A 6,900-nucleotide genomic window follows, 5' to 3' on the forward strand; every position below is an offset into this window, starting at 1 on the left:
GCCAATTCCCGTCGTGCTAATCGTGCTGCATGGAGTCCGGCGCTCTATGCAGACGGGGGTGTTTGACCGCCTGAGCTGCCGCAGCTGCTTCAGCTTTATTACCTGTGCCGTCTGAACTATGGCAGAGTGATAAAAAAAATTGCTTTCACACGGTGAGTTTTCATTCACACTAGAAGATGACATTTGCATTTGCTACCAATCCTTCAACACCCAAAGTGGTCTGAAAAGGAGATGCAGGAAGTGCGCGGTATATTCCCGCAGACCCAATCAGCATAATACAATGAGGCTGGAAGTTTCCCAGGCTCGGGGTAAAGACCTCACATTTGACATTGATATCATGCTGTGGCAGTGTGTTAGATGTTCTGGTTCTGTAGACATATGTTCTGAGTCTGGGACCCTCAGGATGATGGCCATATGCATCACCGACTGAACATTGAAGGAGGGCTTTGGATTTAAGCATCGTCTCTAGGTATGTTCTGGAAGGAGGGGTGTTCATCGCTGGGTCTGTGATAAATCAGAAAATTGTCCTCCGCAGCACATTCTGGGATCCTTGACTATGTGAGTCTTGTAAAGGGTGGTGAAGATGTTAAAAACGAAGTTCATCTAAGTGAAAGAATTCACATTTGGGTAGAAAATCTATAACCGTAATTTAAAAATACATCAAAAAATATGCCTTGGTTATCAATATATTTTTTAAAATAAAGCTGCGATAAGATTTTAGCACTTGCCCTTGAGACGATTCATGAGGAACTTCAACAAATCTTCCAAAAACATCACACAGTTTACTTCAGCATTGGGAGCATTTCAAGACGGTAGCCAGCAGATGTCAGAATAACATAAAACATGACAAATGCGGACCCAGGCTTGAGTGGGAGATCATGTTCCAACACTGTTTTCCATGGCTGGGTATCAATGTTAGCAAAGAAATCAATCTTTTGCTGAAGAGCTCTCTTAATATTCGTACTAAAACAGGTTGCATTTCTGTGCCTATTGATTTACAGAAAGTAGATCTGTTTGATCCATTCACTGTTCTAAACAAAATCTCTATCTGCCATGAATTGGATAACATTTCCACTAATGAAGAAGAAACAGAGGAGAATGAAGCTGAATATCATCAAACATAGAATCAGAGATTTTAAGAAGACCTTTCCAGGTCCCCATGTGGAAGTTTTCAGTTTCTCTGAAACCTGGATAAGTCCTGAAAAGGTTATGTTCTCAAGAAGAATGATTTACAAAAAGACTTCTGAAGATAACAATTTCCCCCAAACCAATGTGGATATCTTCAATCTAAAATCAGATACTCCAAAAGCCATTCAATAAATATGGCATGACCATGTATGCATCTTAATGCTCAAAGCAAAATTTCCTTTTCTTAAGAAATAATTATGTTGAAAATACTCCTGAGAATACCAAAGGAGAGTGTCAAGATTCTTGGAAGGAGCAGTAATGGGAGGGATAAGTGGATTGCAGATGAATTTGTAAAATTTAATATTATATAATGATGATTCTAAGATTTCCACTATGAATACTCAGCTCTACCAATTGCTGTAGATAGAGGTAAGTGAGCAATAATATGCCTGAGATTTTAATCTCACCCCAATGGATATAGCCTCATATTTCTGGAGTGAATATTCTAGGTGAATGAGAGCTTTGTCCTTAAATCTTTGACCCTCAATTATACCTGAAGTATGTATTCAGTTATTACTAGTTTTGTTTACTAATATTTCTATTAGTCAGACTACCCTTTTAAAAGTCATTTTAAACTGGGCATCTAAACCTACAAAAACTTCAATTCAAAAGATATGAGTTACTATATTACAATAGAAGGGCCTAGTAGAGTATCTTTTACAACTAGCAATTATAGCTCTTAACTTCTTCCCTCAGAAACAATTGGATTAGTCCCCTAAAAAAAAAAAAAAAACAGCTTAGGAAAAATAACTGACTTCACCAACAAAACTGTTGTATTTGTCAAAACACTTGGACTTTCTGTATATCTGATACTTTAATTTTAAAGGTTCTGTTTCTTCCTTGTTTGATTTTGTGCTATAGATTTTGAAGTATCAGATTTCTTTTGCCTGATTTTACAGCCAATCTAAACAAACAAACAAACAAACAAAAAAAAAAAAAACTCAGTTGTTCTGGTTTACATTCTATTTTCTGAGAAACATTAAGAAGCAAGCTATTGGGTTAGTGCTTTCCATGATTTATGAAAATTTTCGTTCCTTTGCTTTTCCTTGAACATTGTTTTCTCTATAGTTACACAGTCTTTTTTTTTTTTCTTTTATCTTTTGGTTTACATAGAGCAGACTAATGCAGGCAACACAAAGAAATGCCTGATTCCTTTCTCTTTGCCAATTTTTTTAAGAAGTATTACAGACTACTGTGCAAAACAAACAAACAAAAATGCCATTCTTGATTGTGGTCTGTATATGAGATCATGAAAATGGCACAGTAAAAAACAACCTAAATCAGAGTTGATTTGGGAGATATCTGATCATTGTGCCTTATAAGAAGCATTAAGTGAGATTCTAGCTCCACCTAGTGTCCTGTGGTAAGATCATATTTTGGAAATGAAAACTAAGCCATCATAGGCAAGACTCAGATTAGGCAGCTATCATAAGGCTGGTGACTAACTCAAAGCAGTTACAGTCAAAGGCATATTGCTTTGTGTTTCTTATCTGCTGTACTGAAAAGCAGTCATGCAAGAGAAACTTTCTTATAGCTAAGGAATTTGCTAGATATTTACAGGACCAATCAGTACAAGTGCTCTTTCATTATATCAGGTTTAAAAATAGGAAGGTTTGAGATGATAGAAATCCTGATTTGCCGAAAATAACAATGAGATAGTGATGGAAGTCAGGATGGCCGTAACACCTGGAAATAACAAAGCTCACAACACATCTCAGGATAATTTTATGTATGCACGAATGAGGTCATATTGTGCTTTTCTTTCCTTTTAGTGCAAATATATTTCAATATAACCATTTAAGAACTGAATTGAGAGACAAAAAACAAATGAAGACGTAGAGGCTATGAATAATAAAATAAATATATTTGATTATATAACTATGGCTATAATGGGGGGAAGGGGAAGCTTAAATTCACCAAATAGAGAATAATCTTTATTGTATACCTGTATAACATTGACAAAAATTAATCACACACTTGGCTAAAATGAATATCTTAAATCCAAAAAGTAATGCTTGTAGATCACATTCTCCAAATAAAACTAGAGAAATAATTTTAAATGTTTCATAATTATTTAGGAATTAAGAGGCATACTCACTCTTGAATCAAAGGGAACAAAAGAGTAAAATTATAAACTAAATAACATGAAAAGGAGAATACTTCATAACAAAACCTAGGAGATCTAGAAAAAGCAGAATTGAAAAAAAATTAACCTTCACAATACTCTGTTATTCCTGAAGAAAGATGAAAAATAAAGGTATTAGTATTTATCTCAAGCTCTTAGAAAAAGAATGACAATCTCAAATGAGGAAAGAAAATTAGTAAAGGTGTAAAGAACAAATTCACTTAAAAATGTTTTATTAAGAAACAATAACATAAAAAAAAAAGCATGGCTATTTGTGTCTGTTCAAAGGGGCCAAACACAGCATTATTTCAAAGTCATCCCAGCAAAGTTTTCAGTCTGACTGCCCTATGAACCCAAATCAGAGGCAATTTAACATTTGTAATCAATACCTTTTTCAAAGTGTATCAATACTCCATCTAATTTTGAATTGCCATAAGAGCTTCTTACCATCCAACTTGGGCCAATTTTAATGTTTCACATATTCCTGAATAGAGGTTAGGAGTAATTGTCCAATTTTTTCTCTGTGGGGCCCAAAAGTAAATACCTTAGGTTTTGTGAGCTGGATTGTGTCTGGGGTCTGTCCCAGCTACTTAACTCTGCCATTGCTGCTCAAAAGCAGACATAAACAACTTTTAAATGAATAAGTATGTCTGTGTTCCAATACAAATTTGTTTATAAGGAAAAAAAAAAAGAGATTTGGGGATGATTTTGACCATTGTGCTGTGTTTGCTGACCCTGGGTAAGAGTGAATAGGGACCATAGATCTATATGTGAATATATAAGCAAGTTCACTTCAAAAAAAAAAAAAAAAAAATATCCAGTTGAGAATGATAGTAAAGATAATAAAATAATTATTAAAATTACTATTATAACCATCATTTTGGTGGGGTCTTTCTACAAATTAGGCATTTCATATAGTGTTTTTTATTTTATTTTATTTTATTTTATTTTATTAAGTGTAATTTCTCACCTAATATCCACATCAACCCTATGAAGTAGGTAGTGATATCACTGCCCTTTTCCAGATGGAGAAACTGAGGTGTAGACACTGAAGATATCTGCCCAATGCTCTAATTAAATGAGATTTAATGTCATGTCTGCTGAGTCCAAGTTCTAAACAGCTCTACAGCAATACTTGGAATCACAGTGTCATATACCCAGCACACGAAGGTGTTTTTCCTGGGTTCAGGAAGCTATTGCTCCATGTCCATATTTCTCTGAAGGCACTTCCACTCCATTTTTCAGGAAGCAACAGTTCATCCCACCCTCCCTTCGCTACCTTGCTCCAGCATGGAGTTCTCCCTAGTGATGGAAGAAGTGAGCATTCCAGTTAAGAATTCACCATTCCCTGAATCACATAATCATCAGATTAGGACCAAAGCATTATAACTGAGGCAGCATGGACCCACTCTCTCTTGTCCTTTTGGAGTGCGTTGCATCCAAGCACAGCAAATGCTTGCTCCTATAAATTCTATGGAATAAACTGAAGAAACAAGGGCTTCTTTTAGGCCCAGGTTGTCTGCCAGCAATGTGATGGACAGATCAGAGACTGAAGGCTCAAAATAAATTTCTAGGCTCAAAATAAAGATAGAAATACCCTGCTATATTCTTCAATCCAGCTTTAATAGTAAAAATTCCGAGCCTGTTTTAATACTTACTGGGTCCTTGTCTGACTTAATTGGTTAAGTTCCCAAAGATGGGAAGAGTGAATAATTAGGCTCACTCAAACCTCCTGACTATAGGAACCATAGAAATTATAATACATGCCTGAGGCTACTTGAGAGTCCACATTGTTTCTGGAATGTTATTATCTGCCTAGAGTATACCCAAAGGCAGAGTAACTAAAATCTGTTGAATTCTCCTCCATTTGACAACTCTTTAAGAGAATTTCTTAAAGTTACCTATAATGAAGTTAATGGAAGACCGACAAATTATAGTCTGATCATGAAACAGACTGGAACTGAACCTGATGAGACAAGGTGAAATTGCAGAAGACTGTGGAATGAATTACAAGGGTCGATGGTAGTCGCCACTTAAGTGAATTGTTTGGTAGAATGAAGTTCAACTACAGTGTGATGATTAAGGTAAGAACAAGGACATTAAAGGAAGAATAGTTACCAATTATTTTGTTTTCATGGGGTTCGAATGTTCATCCTTATGTAAGAAGAATGTAATTTAGGCACAAAGATACATTCTTTGAAAAATACGGTGTCAGACCAATAAGTTACTGAGGAAAAACCTTATTTGTTTACAACATTTTAAATAGCTCCTTTTGGAATCTAGAAGTCTTCCCTAAGCCTATGGCTTGGGACAGTCATCAGAATTTTGTTTTCATGCAATCAGGCAGAGATACAGATTCTCTGGCATCATCTAGTGAGATCACAGCCTGTCAGTTTGCACTCTGAAGCCACGAGGAAAGCAAAACTTTGGGATGTGAGAATTCTCCCTGGGTAATTGTAACAGAGGTGAGAGGAATGTCTGGCACGTAAAAAGTTTTTTTTTCTTAAATTTGAGGATTCAAACTTGCTAATCACACAGCATTTAACAAGCACAGTCAGAAGATAGTTTGGAATTATTCCTGGTTTATCTACATAGATTCAGTAATAATATATCAAGAATAACGTTTTTTTAAGGAAAAAAAGCCTGTCTTGTATTTAAATATAAAAATGTACCAAAAAATAGATAAAGTAAAATCAAATAATACCAAGACATGAATCCTTTCCACTATTATTTAAATACATATTTAATCAGTCTTGGAAAAGTTCTGACCAGTAGATAGATGGATTATGATGTGAAAATGTTGGGGTTCAGAGCAAAAGAATTCTTGAGGTGTCTTCAGTGCCAAAAGGGTGATTTTATAAAAGCATGTGGACAAAACCTGTGGGCAGAAAGAGCTGCACTGGGATTGTAAGGAGTGGCTGATTATATACTTTCAAGTTGGGAGGGCGTTAGGGATAGTGTAAGTCTCTAAGGAATTTGGAAGCAAGGTTTCCAGGACCTTGAGGGGCTACCTGTTGTTGGGAAAAGGTCATTTACTACTGTCTAGTAAAATATCAGTCGTGAGACCCTTCAGATGTATCTCAGTGGTCTCTATGCTTGGAGGATGATTGCCAATGTATAACTTGGGGAGTAGAGATAAAGGAAGTTTCCAAAGGAATGTTTATAAGGAAACTCACAGGATCCTGGAAGTCAGGCTAATGTTAAGCTAAGGTTAATTTTACCCTTAGCAACATATTTTTTTTTAAAGATTTTATTGATTTATTTGAGAGAGAGAGAGCATGAAGGAGGGAGTAAGGGGAGACGGAGAAGCAGACTTCCCCCTAAGCAGGGAGTCCAATGTGGGGCTGACGCTAGGCCCCTGAGGTCAGGACCTGAGCCAGTGGAAGGCAGATACTTAACTGACTTGGGCCACCCAGGTGCCCTGCCCTTAGCAAAGTATTAACATCGGGGCAGTTGAGTTCCTAGAGGAAGGTCACTCTCCCTGTCTCAAGGACTTGTCAATGGACTGTAGGTTGTAAGGAAATTTAATTTTTTTTTTTGCCTTTATTCTCCACATCAGATTAGATGTACAACAAATTTAAAAAGAT

At 36.2% G+C, this 6,900-nt stretch overlaps 1 pseudogene; it reads left to right on the forward strand.

The window, feature by feature from the left end:
* LOC103659878 overlaps window positions 1-1,247 on the forward strand; it is a 159,975-nt pseudogene extending 158,728 nt beyond the window's left edge.
* The last annotated feature ends 5,653 nt before the right edge of the window (window positions 1,248-6,900 follow it).

The sequence above is a fragment of the Ursus maritimus genome, unplaced genomic scaffold (assembly GCF_017311325.1).
Source record: "Ursus maritimus isolate PB19 unplaced genomic scaffold, ASM1731132v1 scaffold_1, whole genome shotgun sequence".
NCBI classification, from domain to species: Eukaryota; Metazoa; Chordata; class Mammalia; order Carnivora; family Ursidae; genus Ursus; species Ursus maritimus.